We start from the raw sequence: 16,845 nt of genomic DNA, 5'->3' as shown, positions 1-16,845 counted from the left end.
AAAATGAATTATGCACGTGCACTTGGAGTAACTGCGGCTGCAGACAAAGGCAATTTCCAACGAGTTGGTTCCAATGTCTGACTCTTATTTTTACCTGGTTTGGGGGATTTAGCCCATCAGCTGGTGGCCCCCGTGCAGATTCATGGGTTTTGCTTGCTTTGATAGTTTGACGCACACAGAACCCAGCTAAATGGCAGGTTCAGACCTCCTTTGGAGAAGTCAGCCAGGGAAAGGCATCGTTCCTGCCAGCGGGGCACTGCCTGCTCTGCACTGCGTTTAATGGCCTTTTGTAAAATTCAGTAGCTGCCTCAAGAGTACAGAAGAGAAATATGAGGCTTTCATTTAACAAAGTAATTTGATTACTTAGAAATCAACCCCTTGCTAGGATTTGATAACTGCAACAAAATTTCCTACCAAATCTGACAGAACTTCTACTTAAACCAATCTAAAAGCTTGTACTTAAGCACTTTGTTAAATGAAGACTTAAGCAGAGGAAGACACTGTCCGCATGCTCATCTTTGGGAAAACAATCTGAAATGCTTCAAATTGAGTTTGCAGCCCCTTACATCTTTTATACTGTTCCCTAAATCAGAACTATCATCTGCAGAAAAAGAGAAATGATGGAAATTTCTCATGCTGGAAACTGTTTCCAAGCCGTACTTTTCTTGAACAAGATTCTGAAGTTGTGTATTACAACTAAACTTAAGTTTAAATGTCTTAGGCCGTAAGGAGCCTGAGTGTTGCCCATGTGCTTAGCACACTACTCCTAGCATGCTTGTAGTCTCCAATTTGTTTATTGCAAGTGTGTTTCCTGAAGATTTTGCTTTTTCTTCTTACATATTGGAATCCATGGTTTCTTTTTTTTTTTTTTTCTTTTTGTAGTATTAACCATATCTATGTGGGAAAAAAACCCTTCTATGTTTATAAGTGCTATCTCTTCTTTAGATGTCATCATTTCGGTGGGGAAGAGGGTTATTTTAAGAATGGGAGATAATATAAAAGCACAATTTCCTTTCATCAGACACGTCTCTCTCCCTCACTCTTCTGCTCCTAGGTCTGCATCTAAATCATCGCTTTCCTCCACATCTTGGAATAAATGTTTACAAGACACAACTGTTGGTTTTTCCTTATGGGCACACAGAGTCAGCCCAAGACCTGGGATTTAATGATGCATATCGATTTTGTGCAGAGATGGATAAATTTCACCGGAAATAAAAGGCAAGAACAAACCTGGTTATCTGTGTATTCCTTTGTACACCATTGGCTTGTCTCAGTTCAGTAGATGGAAGCACAAATATTTAGATTAACACCTGCAATTTAGTGGTGGGTAAAAATTTTGTGAAGCTTGCTGTGTGACACTTAATTTGTTCATTTTTTTCATTCAAGCTAAAAAACCCCTGTTCTATAATGCACTGCTGACAGAAGGCTGTGTTCTCAGCGAGCCCTCACATTCCAACTACATTTTTTGGTGGTCTAAGCACAAAATGTTAATTTCCTTAGAGAGTCAAAGGTTATCACATTGGGCCCAGCCTCCTGAGGTGCAGTTCAGCAGTGCTTCCCTCCGTCTTGCCATGAAGAAGGAGTTTTGCATGCAAAGACCGAGACACCACAAGATGCTAAACTGCCTCCAGCTTGCCCTCAGTGGAGAGCAGCTTGCAGCAGTGCTGCTGGAGAGCTGATCACACCTCCTTTTAAGCATGGTGCATAATAATGTTGTTTTTCGTGAAATTATGAACTATTAAAACTGTGTGACATACAGATGAGAGAAGAAATGTTCACAGGCCCACTGTAATTTATGAACATGTGGTGCACAGATGTTACATGAGATTTTTCTTCCCTTTACTTTTGAAAATTTGGATTACGTTTTCTCTCCTTCTCTCTCATGTTCAAACTCTGTACTTGATGCTTTATTAGATGTCTCAGCAGGGTAAATGTATGATTAATAATTGTTGATGACAGAAATTTGGTTTCTATAAGCTGTGGAGTGAAAGATAAATACGATGGGAACGGCCATATCTATGTATGACAACTAAACCTCTTTAAGACTGTGTTAGGGTTACCCATGATTTATGGGGATGTCACCACTGTCCCTAGATATGGAAAACCTCTTGCAATTTCTCTTATTGTAATCATCACTTTTTCTTCAGATACCTGGGGGAAAAATATCCCCCCCCCAAAGAAAATAAAAAGAAAGAAGAAAAAGTCAACTTTTTCAGGGTCAGGAAATATTCCATAACCCCCCCCAACTCCTGATAGCAGGACCATTAGAGCTTTCTTCAGAGCAATACACACTCTGTGCTGCCATCTCTCAGTTAACCCTCAAGAACAAACCATCAAAACAAGACCATGGTGTGTGTGTGCTAGGATCCAGGGCTGAACGATGGGTTCACCACAGACTCTAGTCCCCACTTCACTGTTGTATTGTCAGGAAAATGAAAAATAAGAGTTCTGAACCCCTTCTGAGCAGAGATGAGCCATGCCGTCCTGATCTGGATCCTGGAGAGCTATATACCAAGGTAAGGTTTTGCCTTGAGACCATTTCTTTTGTAATGAGAAGTGGCTGGCCACAGCAAGTTAAATCCAATTTCCAGTCCTTTAAATTCAAGGAAGAGATTTTAATGGATTAGGTAGGTCAATTGACAGGAATAACTCAAAGCAGCTGGCAAGCTGAAAACCTTCCCTCATTTTGAAGTCTATCAAATTCTAAAATGCAAAATCCTCATTTGCAGAAATACATCACTTCTATTTCTTCAGGTCATATTTGTTGGATGAACAGCAAAAAACCCCAACAATTTTCTCAGTAGTTCTAATTCCCTTAGGTCTTCTAAAAAATTACACAGAAGTTGCCATTGTGATATTAATTTGTTTCTAATATCAACTCTTGATAACTGCAGAACCCTGAACAGAACTGGAAATCCTATAGGCAAAAAAGTATACCAGACAGGAACAGAGATGAAGGAGAAGAAAGGTTGAAACATAACCAAGGAAAGTCAGTGATAACAGTTGAAAAAAAGGAAATTTGCCTTACAAATATATAACAACTTATTTCATCATAAAATAGTAGTACTACATGTGCTAAACAAATTTCAATCTATTACTCATTATTCTATAATAAAGGTCCCTTTTGATATGTAAGCAACTACTGATGACATTTTTCTCACTCAAAACTTTTCTTCCGCAAAAAAAAAGAAATTTTCTGGAAACTTTCATTCTCCTGAATTTAGTTTAAAAACTACTACAAATTTCTCTGACTGTTACAGTGTCATCCCCCTTTGGGTCTGTGGGAAGACAGAAACTCTCCGCTTTTCTGCATCTTTCATGGAGATGAAATTTTCGTGAGTTAAATTTGCAGGTAGAAAGAGAATTAAACCTTCACACATCTGTTAATTAGTCTGGGAAAATCTGCTGATACAAGAGATTATCTGCATAAGAACCACAGTCGAACTATATTACTATATATAATTCTTCCTGATTAGCAATTATGCATATTGATAGAAACCTCATCTGATTTTTGTTTCAAGAGTATGCAGCCTGATGAAGGGTTTTTAAAAAAAGGATAGGAACTCCACTTTCTGTTTGTGAAGGAAATATCTATCATGTTACTGTTTGGCCCTTCCACTGTTGCTTTGAGTCCCACACCCATGTACACCTGAAAACCTAACGCAAGACTGACCGAAAGCAAGGTTAATTTGAAGAGACGGGAAGAAACTCTGTGCTGTGAGAGGCTCAAATACTCTGCACTGACATACTGGCCGCCTCCTTCTCCAAGACTTCAGAAAAAATAGCAAATTTATATTCTCCTATCTGCCACTTTGATCTGAGCTTCTGGCAAACCGTTCCTCCACAACAATATGCATTACCAAAATCAATAGAAAACTCCCCTTAATTGTAATTGGGTTTGGAACAACTTAAACATTACTACATTAGCTTTGATTTTGATTGCAACTTAATTGTGGACAGAAGGGGTGGAAAACTTAGAAATAGGGAACCTCTGCCAAATGTTCCTCTCAACTGTCAGAACTGGTTTCATTATGAAACCCCACTCCATCCTGCCGAAGCAAAACAGCTCTTAATTGCTTGAGCAGACAGATGAGCCTGAGGTACAGCTCCACTCACATGGCGGCTCCGTGGCTGGCAGGAGGCGTTTCAGGGACACCCAAAACTGCTGGTTCTCAGTAGAAACTCTGAGGAAAACTACTAGGAAAGTCTTCCAGGCTAAAAACGGAATATAAAGCTCTTTTAACCTGATCTCAATTGCTGCCGAGGGCTGGGAGGAGCCCTGATGCCCTGACAGCTGTCACCCTGGTGCTGCTCAGGCTGCAGGGAGGGTCCTGGCACTTCCCACCGGCTGCGGCAGCTCCTCCGCAGCCTCTCTTGACGATGGTAAACTCCTTTGCACGCGAGGATGTGCGATAGTCACTGTTGTGATACCAGTTTTGAACAAGGGTATCCAGAGCTGAGACCCCTGTTAGTTTTAGTGACGCAGACAATTTTCTTCAGCTCTGCCTACAGCAGACTGTCTTTCATCTCTGCCCTCCCCTCAGCACAAAGAAGGACTGACAGAGGATTACACAGGGGGTTAGCGAGGTCCCTTAGGAAACAAAGACAATTTCATACAGGTGGGAACAAGTATGTTTTAATTCAGAGACATTTCCCTCCGGAGCAAAGCTCTCACTTAACGGTCTGAAGCAGGATGTGCCTCTGTGTGTTTCCAGGCTGAAGGAGGGGAGCGACCTGACCCAACCTGACAGTCCTCCAGCTGTTTCCCCCTGCTGGAGCATGTGTCTTTTGGGTTCAACAGCTGGGGCGGAGGGACCAAACCTTTTGAGTTTCTCCAGCTTCCAAGAAATGCTCAAACTGGCACATTCTCAGACATACAGAAAACTAACTTCTTACTGTCCCAGAGCACTGAGCAGACCTTAACTTATTTTAGAATTATCCGTACTTCTCAAGCTAGTGAAAAACAAGAGAGACAGCTGCCCCTGTATTTTGCCTGTTCTTCAATTTTCGTGCTGCCCACAAGGCTGAGATGGATGTTCACATTAATTCTATGTCAGTGGTATTGAAGGCAATGAATAAGTAGATCGGATAGGTTTGGAGTCTTACCACCCATGGTGGCTCCTGTGATGGTCCTGAAACCACTTACCACCTCTGATTTGCATTATCTTATAGCCTAGTCATAGGCATTATTTTATAGTCAATAGTCTTATAGTCTATCTTATAGCCTAGCTCTACTGGATGAGGATAGCTGGAGAAATGTACTGGAAGGAATTCACACCACTATGGATGTCCAAGTCAGCCATGCAATGTACAATATAGATGTGCACAGGAATACATTTCTGCTGTTCCACACCTTACTGCTGTAAATCTCATCTCCGAGAGCTGACTGACTCTGGAAATGTGCACATCTACAACACAGAGTAATGACACGCCAGTATTACAAATATTGACAACTTGCCCAAAATCAAATCTAGTTTTCTTTTCTGTTTTTCTCTCTTCACTGTAGCTGAGACAGTGTAGTTCTCCCAGGTGGATCAAGATGATGGATAGTGCATTTTTCTCAGAAGGGCTGACAGATAGAAGGACAATGATGATTAGCGTAAAGCTATAACAGATATGAGTCCCTCTGTTTCACTCGTTTTTTGACATTTATTAAGCTACTGACTGAACAGTTTTACAGAGTGCTCTTTTCCTCAGTAAGCAGCTTAATAATAAATACTATTAATGAACAGTAATCCATAAAGAGAGCAGTGCATTCATCCAGATATTTCTGGTCATCCCATAGTTCCCACCAATAATGTAGAAGAAACTGTAAGAAGAAAACATTTAAGACAAGAGAAGTTAGCAATATTGTCGTTGTTAGTCTTCCTTTTGGAGTCTGGCATGCAGCATCGCTGCAGAGAGAAGACCTGTTTAGCTGGACCGCTCACAAGTATGCAAAATAACCTGTGTCCTTATAGTCTAGATCCTGGACTGAGCTGTACAGGAGGATCTGAAGTAGTATCACATTTAGGTACAAATATCACTGCTTTCAGTCACCTCCAGAATCCTCAAGTTAGCAGCAAACCACAAGGTGTGAAAGAAAGGAGAGCATGCATTTTATAACTGCTAAGAAGAAATTGAGCACTTACTACCTTATATCTAAGGATTCATGCATAAATTTCAAATATTCTTGCTTTGTCTCTTACATTTCAAATATGCTGCCCTGTGCTAATGAGAGGGAAAAAGGGGACAACCTTTCTCCTTTCCCCAGTTGATTTGAGCTCGGTGCAAAAATGAGGCTCTAAAAAGTCTAACTGGTTCCAGCCAGATCCTACACACCCTACGAAGGACTAGCTCCTCTTAGGCAGATTAGAGGAATGTAAATTCTTCTTATGTCATGACAGTGACAAGCACTCAAAGCCCCTACCATAGGGAAAAGTTGTGGAGAGCAATGCAAGAGCATGTAACAGAGAATAGAGGAATTCTCTTCAGGGGAAAAAAATAATCCACACAAGAGATTGTAATAACTAGATGTACACAAGAGTGGACTTCATCAGGAAAGTATAGAGAATCACATCCCATGAGTTATTAAAAAGTGGACTGGGCAAAATAATGTAAAATATGCTGTATTGAACAATCTTTCATTAGGAGCAGGAAGGACACAGTGAACTATCAGGTAATTTTTCTTATTATGCATGTCTTTTATTGCTTTTGAAAACAACCTGGCTTGCCAGACAGATCCTTGCTGTGGGACAGAAGAGCCTCACATTTATAATAATAGTCCACAAAGAATGAGTCAATGGGGAACCCTTTGTAAAATGCATCTTTGACAACACTTTGCAGGTTGAAACTTGTTGTTTTTTATTTTATCTTTCATAAGCAAGTACAAATCCAAACTGTAACTTTTAATGGCAGGCACATTGTGCATAACTGAAGCAGTTTCTTGTAAATATGTGAATGCATTTAAGCAAATGATCTAAGGCAGACTTACCACAGTGAATGACAAAAATAAAAATCAATATAATCCTGAGTTAAACTGGTGTGTGCTCTTGCAATATACACCTACCGGGACTTAGTTTAAAAGTGTTTTTGAAATATTTCTTTCTCTAATATTTATTTAAATGGAAACTTTCCCAGCTGTTGATGGCAGATATCATGTGATTGTGGTGATAACAAAAATAGCAAATTTTCTGTTCCTGTGGAATGTCTCGTTTTAGCTGTATGCAAAGAAACACCATATTGTAAAGCTGAACTGGAAGCCTGTCAGTGACACGAAAATATGGAAGAAATCTAATCGCTTCCATAATTCCTTATTTGAGTTAAATAAATCTACTCAGACATGTAACCCCTAAAAACCTGAAAAATCTGCAGATGTTAAGATGGTCAACAGTTTGTGGTTCTCTTGATAGCAAATCTTATTAAACGTGAACTGATACGGTTTATGCAAATACACAAGATACAAAATAGTAGGATCTTTTAATTTAACTCTGATAACAGCTTCCAAATATAATCTGTAAATATTTAAGCAGGGAAAAAAGGCTTTTACAGATCTATATACAACATTTCATTAAGAACAAAACCAATAACCTAGTACATTCATTTATAGTATAATGCTGGCTATGACTCCTGCTCCATCCAATATTTTCTCATAATACTTTCTCCCATTTTGTGATTGCCCTGAATTTCTCCTCTTATTTTATCAAAACCAGGCCTGAATCAGTTTGGTTTATTTCTTTCTTCAGACCAAGGAAGAAAAGGTAGCATAATTCCCACTAAATCTTGGAATACACTTTCTTTTGTACTAGCAAGTATTTTCTTTTTCTAAAAATACAACATTTATCCACTGTTAAAACTTATCGTAAAATAGAAACTGAACTGGCAACACTGTGTAAAACCACATATGCAAAACAATTCCTTTACATCTGCTTTTATTTCTTGGACCTCTTCAGCCTTGCTCAGATTTCAGCTCCATGTACCAAGTAAGCAAGAATTTTGCAAGGGATAAACTATCAACCTGCATGAATAGGCAGAGTTCATCAGGAAGGCTCCGAAGATAGTGTCTGAGGGGTCAACACGGTCATGATGAGGTTCTTCTTGAGTGTGCTGTCATGCAAGGCATCCTAGCACATGAAGCCACTGTGTAAAGACAGTTACAGTGTACTAATTAGAGGTAATTTACTTTCACAGTTATTATTTGACTAGTGTTGCTAACTAGTAGCTAGTCTATTACTAATAGTGTCACAGTATCACAGTGAGATGAAGCATGTTATGGACTTAATGCCTGGATGAACTTTTCTTATGTGTCTGAGGAAAGAGTTATCTTTAGAAAGGAGGTAAAATTGAACCCAATAACCTGAACCCATCAGAAAGAGGTGTACCAGCTTCAGAGCTGACCATGACTGGCCTTCGTACACATGGCTGGCTGGAGAGAGGCAGCTGAACGATAGCTCTGAGTCTGTCACAAGCACAGCAGTCCCATGACACTGGAAACGTTGTTCCCACAAGAAAGACGGGTGACCATGGCTGGCACGTAGCACAGACTAGTCCATGAAGCAGTGGGAAGATTTAATCCCGAGACAGAATTCCTCCTTAAACCAGTGATGCATGTACTTATCAAGCTTGACATACCTGGACATAAATCCTTTAGCCATCTCATAGAAAACCAGAAAACGATTTTTCAGAGCAACTGCGTTGCATTACTAACTTTAGACTCTTGCTTTTCTGCCTTGTTCTCCTCTAGTCAATTAAACAAAGAGATGTAGAAGAACCAAGGAGAGAAATATGAGCAGTTGAAAAAGAAAAGTGCTGTCATGATTGTACAATAGGTTGCTGGTATTTACAAAATTCCATGTATTCAGGTTCAATATTTTCCATATGAAGATCATCACTTAATATTAATGCTGAAGTGTTATGGAGGATAGGGTCCCTCTTCCAATAAATAATTTGCAGACACAAGGACAAGTACAATCCCTGCCCTGAGGAGCTTGGAAATAATATCCTGCTTGTATAAGTTGAAATAGAAAGGTGTTTATTTTTACTACAATAAGTGCTTAACTCACAATAACTAAACCAAAACCATTATTTCAAAAGGATTTAGAATAATATTTTAATTATCCCAATGTTTACAGAACTGAAAAAGCAGGAACTTTTAGCTACTAATAATGACAGTCTTGAAAACTTTTATTTTTTCTTTGGAAAATCCAGAGACTAATGTAATAATATGCATTTGTAAAAAAGAAAGCAGTTGGACAGACGAGCTCTTCCATTACGGGATTTGGCCTAGAGGAGTGTAAACAATCTAGCATTCTCTTCAGGGCAATATACACCTATCGGCCTCCAGAAATTTATATTGTTGAGGAACTTTGGGAGTTTTACTACGCCAGGTCAGAAAACACTGCAAGTTATTTACGAGACCAGCAAAGAAACAGTAACCACATAAAACACTATATAATACTTTATTCAGGTTATGTAGGAATACAGAATAGAAAAAGTAACAAGGAAAAACGGTAAGACCCAGGAAATAGAAGTGTTGTGGGAACTCTTTTCAGATAATTCTTATCAACATGAAGCCTGAGCAGCATCCATCCTTCATTGTCAGTCAATTTAGGCTACATCTGGCTCTTGAGAAATGCTATCGCATTGTCTGCTTATCTCATTCGCAGAGTATCTGCGATATTCACAGAATATCCGTGAATGAAGACCTACGGGTTTGTTGTTAAGTTACTACCCCCTCTATAACACAGACCAACATGAACAGAGCACATCAAGGAAGAGATTCATGACAAGTACACACACATGAAAAAAGAAAAGTGCTATTTGGAAAATGCTGCAATATGTTGTATTAGTTTGAGATGAGGATGAAGCAGAGACAGGACCGGCCCCACACGTGCCATGCAGGGAGCTGCTGGGCTCCCTCTTTTCCTTGCTATGCTCCTCTGCCGTCGCAAGCAGTACCACAGTCTCACGTGCATGGGATCTGCTCCCGTGCCTGTCAACCGGGGCCTTTACAGGATCACCCATCCCACAGAGGAGCTCCAGCAGACTGTATAAAAGAGCTAAAAGAAAAAGAGGAAAAGACCCAGAAGAGAAAGGAGTACAGAAAAGAGAGGAAATCACTGCTTTAATCTACACCACATGTACAACATGGCTGAGCTACAAGCTCTAGGGAGTCATAACTCTGAATGTCCTGACTTTTGTGTGTTTAAAATTTCAACTGCAGCATTACAAAATGGGGGGGGGGGGGGGGGGTGTTGCATTTAATTTAATTTTTTTCTTTTGGGAAAAAGAAAATATGCTTTACCATACAGTCAAAGAGACCACATGACGGACAGTCAAATAAATATCATCCACACATTTATTTGCATGATTAAGCCATCAGACAGTCAAGTAAATGGAACAGAGTACATTTATTTGAATAACCTCCAAGGTATTTGGGGGCACATAAATGAAATGGCCACAGCAAACCATGGCCCTTAATTTTCTCATTGTTTAAAACAGTGCAACTCTAGAGTAACTCCTCTGAAACAAATGTAAAATCCATGTAAGAACAAACCGATATACATCTGAAAACCTCTCTGCTTTCCCCATCCTCACCCTACCCAAAAAAGCTGCTGATTTTAATTCTTTGTGAAGGGCAACATACATCACAAGTATGTGTCTAGACAAAGTTCAGTGCTGTAGTGGTTAACCAGGTATCTAACACAAGATGGTGTAGTGCCCATACATTCTTGCTCTGTAAGATCAAGAAGCTAAAACAATTTCTGAAGAGGTAAGGAAGAAACGTGGACAAGTGGTTCTACTGTTCTCACAACTCCAAGATACTCTCTTCTTCAAAAGCATGTAACATCTGCATTGTGTGCTGTGGTTTCTACATCAACAGAAGAACAAGAGGACAGAATTGGTAGAGCAGAACACTCAGTGTGGAAGACCTGACATCCACAGTACACACATTTTAAGGGTTTTTTTGCTTTTATCTTGGTTCTTTCTAGAGAAGTCTGGACTAACTCTAGACTGGTCCCACAGACTAAATGCCCTATTGTGGCTGGAGTGCATTAGGTGTGCTCTGGGCATCTACACTCCAATTTAGTTTCATCCAAAGGAATCTAGCCCATATGCTCCAAACCTACCCCACAGTGAGAAGCAAAGCAGTCAGTAGGGACAATCGGGAGTTTTGTTTCAAAAGTGCACTCCTGATTTGCACTAAAATGTTAACATTCATGCACTGTGAAGGAGAGGAAAGATGACCTAAGCTGATAAACTATGCCTTCTACATTTTTCTCAAAATAAAAGAATAAACCTTAGAAAAAGCACCCAGTTCTCCCTTCTCCCATGGTGTGGACAGATTAATGCACCTACAGCTGGGAAAGCTTCAAGACATAGTTGTGGAAAAGCTTCCAAGGAAGCACATATGAATTCAGACATTACTTATAGTCCTTTATGTCTCAGACCCTGGTATGATGCTTAGTCATGAGTCCTGTGCTTAGGGAGTGATGACAGAAAACATTTTAGTATCCAGAAGCATCCAAATACCAAATGGATCTTGTTTTTACCATTTGAAACAATAGTTTCATTCAACAATGGTGAGAAAAATGGACTGAGTTTTGTTTTAAATCAATAGTGAAGGCAATTCAGTACAGTATTACAAATCACAAAAGTGGTAAAAGTGTGAAAATCACCCAAAGTGATGATTATAAGCAAGAAGATGTTATTAAAAAGTTGTATCAAACTAAGGAATATGTTCTTTAACTTTCTTGTGCTGCCTTAAGCCATGCGGTATTTTCCTTATGGGTAGGATCATGATCAAGGCCATGAAAACAGCAAAGGTCGTAACTTCCAGATCTGGTAAAATCTGGTGATTTATAGTGGAAGCACTAACCACTCCAGAAAACTGCCCCAAGAGCTGGGTATTCTGCTTCTTATCATGCAATACCCCAGTATGATATCGTATCTTCCAGCAGATGAACTACATCACATGGGGATCTCAGTGGACACATCTACATTGTGCTTAGCTCCTTGACAAACTCCCAGGTAGTGGTCACCTGGCTACATTACTCTCCAGCTTTCCTTTGGAGGAAATCAGCTAGCTCCCTTCAAATCAAAACATAAGGGCAGCTCTGTGGATAGTTCACTAGCAACTGTTCCCAAAAGACAGCACGGGCTAGCCTGCACTCTGTTTGGGTCCAGCTTAGTGTAGTCCTCCAACATTACTGCAAATAACCACACATTCCTCTCTGTCATACCCCAGAGCCTGCAGCACATACCTTAAGATTCATATAATCAAATCACCACTCTAGCAGACTGAAGTACAACCCGCGCATTACACTTTGATCAGAAAAACACATAAAAACTAGCGACCTGTAGGGCCACCATGTGAGGCTTAGAAAAGTCGAACACTATGGATGTGACCAGTCTGTTTCAGAGTGCAGTAGCCCTGAAAAACACGGATGTGATCATCCTGCACCAAATGGTCTACGGATCATGCATTGCAGTCTACAGCAGACACATTTACCAGCATAAATGTACTAAGAGCATCTTAGTTTCTTTGCAGGGAACTCCTGGATACCTGAGAAGTTGTCTGAGGAGAGCTAGATGGATTAAGCCCCTTCTTGGATCTGTAATCTCAGTGGAGGAAAGTGAAAGGCAAGTGCAAAGGAGAGACAGCAGAGCCACTTCCAGAAAAGTTAGCACAGCTTCCTAGTAAAGCAATATATGACTGTCAATGGACCACTTATGTAGCCCCTTGAACCTGAGCTACTATCGAGAGGAACTTCTACAGAGGTCTCCTACAGAGAGGTCTCCCATGGAGAGGAACATCAGCCATAGAGTGATGTGCTAAAGTCTAGCAAGCTAAGATACCTGGCAGGGCAGTGATTCTGGTGCCAGGTAGCTATAAATTGCCACCTCTGGCACCAGGGTACCAGCCTGGAAGCCTCTGAATACAGGGTGAGGAATACCACTTTACCACAGCAGGTGGGAAGAGTGCATCCATCAGGTTCGCTGGCACCTTTTGGGTGACAATGTGAGATGTTTCAACTCTTACAGAACAAATGGTTTACTGAAGAGATTTATTCAAATATTTATGTCTGTATTCCCACTGAGGACTGAGATTAAAACCATTATCATTAACAATAAAACTTTAATCCTGAAATGAGTGGGACTTTTGCCTGAGGATGGACTCCCAAGCTACACTACCATGCACTTCTACAGATAAAAATGGGAGCTGCTGTGAAAATAAGAGCATTCTTTTGCAAGAAATGAAATTAAACCATGTTGAAAATATTTAAAGCAATACATATTACCATAATAACAAACCTTAATTACTCTATCACAATATCAGGAAGGATTTTTTTAACTCCCTCTGAAACAAATCATATCAGTCATCCAATAAAAGTTTTAGTGATCAATCTAAAATGAAAGTGAACCAAGCCATAACTTCTCCAGATTCCTCATAACTACTCACAGAATACAATCTGCTAGTTACCCATGAACTGTAACCTTAACATATAGGTTGCTACTTTGAAATGGTCTAAATTGAGTAGATATTTATTCCAGTGCAGTTTTAAAAACCCCTTTGCAGCTTCTTGCTGAAGAAGCAAAAATTCAGTTGCCAGAAGAAAAAGGAAGGCCAAATGCAAAGAGAACAAGAAAACCTTTTTGAAAAACAACATTGTTGTTCACTACAAAATTAAGGTTTAACTAGCCAGTACTTGTATTTGTTTAACTTCAGTAGTGTGAACTTGCAATCAGTTAAGCCGATTCCCTGTGGCAAGCTGTTACTGAGCTTTACTCAGCAGGGCACTGACTTGAGCCTCTCTCCTTTAGTTTCAATTTTCATGAAATGTATAAGACCTTAATAGTTCTGAGACCTCTAATCCTCAGTCAAATTTGGTTGAAATTGGCTACCAGGTTCAGAAATTACTAGAGGACTGTTAGACAAGCAGCTGGATAGATGGAGGAACAGAAGAGCAGTATAATCAAGTAATTTTTCTTTTAAACTGTTTTTATAAGGAAAGACAAGGGGCACATTGAAAGTAGGCTTTGAATCACGGAGAAAGTTCCTACTGATGTTCCTGTTTGATTATCAAGAGTCTTCCAAAGAAGGTGGTGGAAATGTCATCCCTTGAAACCTTTCAAACGTCACTTGACAAAGCATCTGTGAATATATGGTAATAAATTAACCTGTAGTCAAAGCTTTTTTACAGTGAATAATTAAGTATTTTCAGTAGAATTGGTAGACTATATACAGAGACGGTTCCTTGTTGTATCTCTCTTGATGTGAGCAAATATATATGCATACATATATACAGAAGTTTATAAAGATATGAAACAGTTTCTAAATTAAAATCGCCTTCAGTAAGTCTTCTTAAGATATGAAAAAAATGTCACTATATCAGAATGGAAACCCACAAGGCTTAAAAAGGACACTATAGGTGTTAGACCAAAAATTTGTCCCTGTTGGGCTGTTTATTAAACCACCTTTTCAAAGAAGTACAATGAAAATAAATGGTTTTACTTAACATTTATATCTGAATGACTCATCCACAAAGTCAACCCGAGCGGCTGGTTGTATGTCCTTTGTCATTAATCATTCTGAGGAAAAACAATCTTAACTATCTCCTCAAAGCACATATGGATAACTTTATTGAAAAGAATGTACCCTGGCAGTTAATAGAAATCTCTTTACTTGTACAGCTATCTGCCAGTGTTCATTGTGTGTACATTTACAAAAAAAGAAAATACCCTTTACTCAGTCTCTCTGTCAGTATTGAGCAAACTAATTTCCTCATGAAGAACGCAGTTCAAATTAGTTTCTCCTCAGCATCTTTATTGCTAAACACCATCTTTGCAGAAATTCCTCATCTAATATTTGGAGTTGTGTTTCATTTTATTTCACAGACCTAACTAAGGACATCTTCAACTGTTCTGAGCCCCACAGTGCACACGGACATATGGTGATGAGATTTGGTAATGTAAATGCAACATTCATTACAGGGCACTGGCTGGGAGGTGGTGTTAAGATTCTGAGATCACAAAAGCTAAAGGTATGATCATGTTGTTTATTGCAAAAAGACTCAGAAACATTCACTGGTATGTACACTCACAGAGCCATAATACATACGGGTTATATTAAACAAATATTACCTCTCTTTAAAAAAAAGGCCAAGTACTCTTGAATGCCGTATTCATACATCAGTTCTGATTTTCACTAAGTTTTATTTTTATATTCAGCTTTTTATTAACAGCAAGAGCAAAGAGAGAAAGCAGGAAATAATATGGGACATACAAAAGGAAATCCCAGCTGACTACTCACTGGTAAGCAAGAGAGAACATTTGCACTTTTAGGAAACTCTTAGATGGCTGTATGATGCTATGGGGTTTCTATGTGCTTACCTTCATAATAGCTACAGGTAAGACAGGTACTACTGCTTTCCTTAAATTAAGGGAGTAGCTGAAAGATCAAGTCTAAAAATGCTCTTAACTTCTTATCTAAGTTAGCAGATAAACAAGTTTATTTTTTGAAATGTGAACATCCAGTCGAGGTCCTACAGAAGTCAATGGGCACTGCACGTTTTCAGCATCTTTAAAAAGAATTGGAAACTTTTAATTATAAGCCAAGTATAGGCCCACAAGGCAAAAGTCTAATCCTGCTCAAGTCAATGGTAACCTCCTGCCTTCAAACCTGCCCGTTGATTGCAACATGGTCAAGATTTCACTGGCAGATTTTAAAAGAGGCTTCACAAGTTACTGGAGCCATATCCTTCTGGGTCGAGCGAGCTCTCAACTCCAAAAGTTGGTTTGATTTCAAAGCTTGACAGAAGGCTGTGTAAAAACACAGAACTGTCATTGAGAAGAGGATGGAGGAGCTCTACCTGAGCAACTCCATCCCCCCATGCGGGCGTACTTCTCCCACGGCTGCCTGCATGGGCCAGGTGCCAGGGCCAACGTGCTTTTGTACAGACTACATGTAATTTCCTTCTCTCCTGGCAGCACCTCGTAAGAGCTAGCAACTGATGAGTGGATGACAGAAGGAATCCTGCTCATGAACCATGCCAGACTTCTGACAACAATGCTTAACTACCCGTGTAAGGAAAAGTTTAGGGGATACAGAGACTTAGTTACAGTACATTGCAATGAATCTTCCCGTCCGTGTTGCCTACAGGACCATTAATAAGAAAATTTTTTTCAGTGCAGCCATGAAAATTCCCCAAAGTTTCCAGTTTTGCTATGTACATTTGGCAAACTGTTTTATGGGACTTGCAGCCTAAAATCCCAGAGAACTGCTTGGTTTTGCCAACTTTTCTCTTAGGGACAACTCATGGCATCATCACAGATTTTTCTCTTTCCAATCACAATACTGCACAGATGTACTAACACCAGGAACTTTCAAAAGTATTAATATCTGCAGCCCCAAGCCACAGGGGACACAAGGATGCTAGCAGAAAAACTGGAAAGATTAATGATGCCTCCTTGGAACAATATAATGCAAAATGAAACGTAGATTAAAACAAAGGGGGAAATGAAGTAATTTTACTTGCAAAGTGAATTGAAAGCTGCCATTTCAGCCAGCTATCCTACATGTTGCCTTTACCTTCAGTTACCCAGTAATGGTTAACACAGCACTTCAGTGAATTAAATCACTCAACCTACTATTTATTCACGGAAATTTTACCATTCTGTTTCACGAACAATTCTAAACATAAGCTGCTAAGAACTAGTTCCTTCAGTTTAAAGGCAAGATTCCTACTGATGTCCTGAAAGATCTGAAGCACTAGTGAATGGGGGCAGCTGATCAGTCATTTGACCTTTTGTCCTACTGAAACAATTACCAAAGCTACAGTGAAAGTTGCTTTAACACAAATACAC

General features: G+C 39.6%; 1 long non-coding RNA gene across 3 annotated transcripts in view; it reads right to left on the bottom strand.

The window, feature by feature from the left end:
* LOC128141845 (uncharacterized) overlaps positions 1-16,845 on the bottom strand; it is a 43,821-nt gene that overhangs the window by 8,389 nt on the left and 18,587 nt on the right. The gene's annotated exons all lie outside the window — the stretch shown is intronic.

Source organism: Harpia harpyja, chromosome 5 (genome assembly GCF_026419915.1).
Source record: "Harpia harpyja isolate bHarHar1 chromosome 5, bHarHar1 primary haplotype, whole genome shotgun sequence".
In the NCBI taxonomy this organism is placed as follows: domain Eukaryota; kingdom Metazoa; phylum Chordata; class Aves; order Accipitriformes; family Accipitridae; genus Harpia; species Harpia harpyja.
Note: the sequence above shows the minus strand (reverse complement) of the source record. Positions and strands in the feature narration are given on the sequence as shown.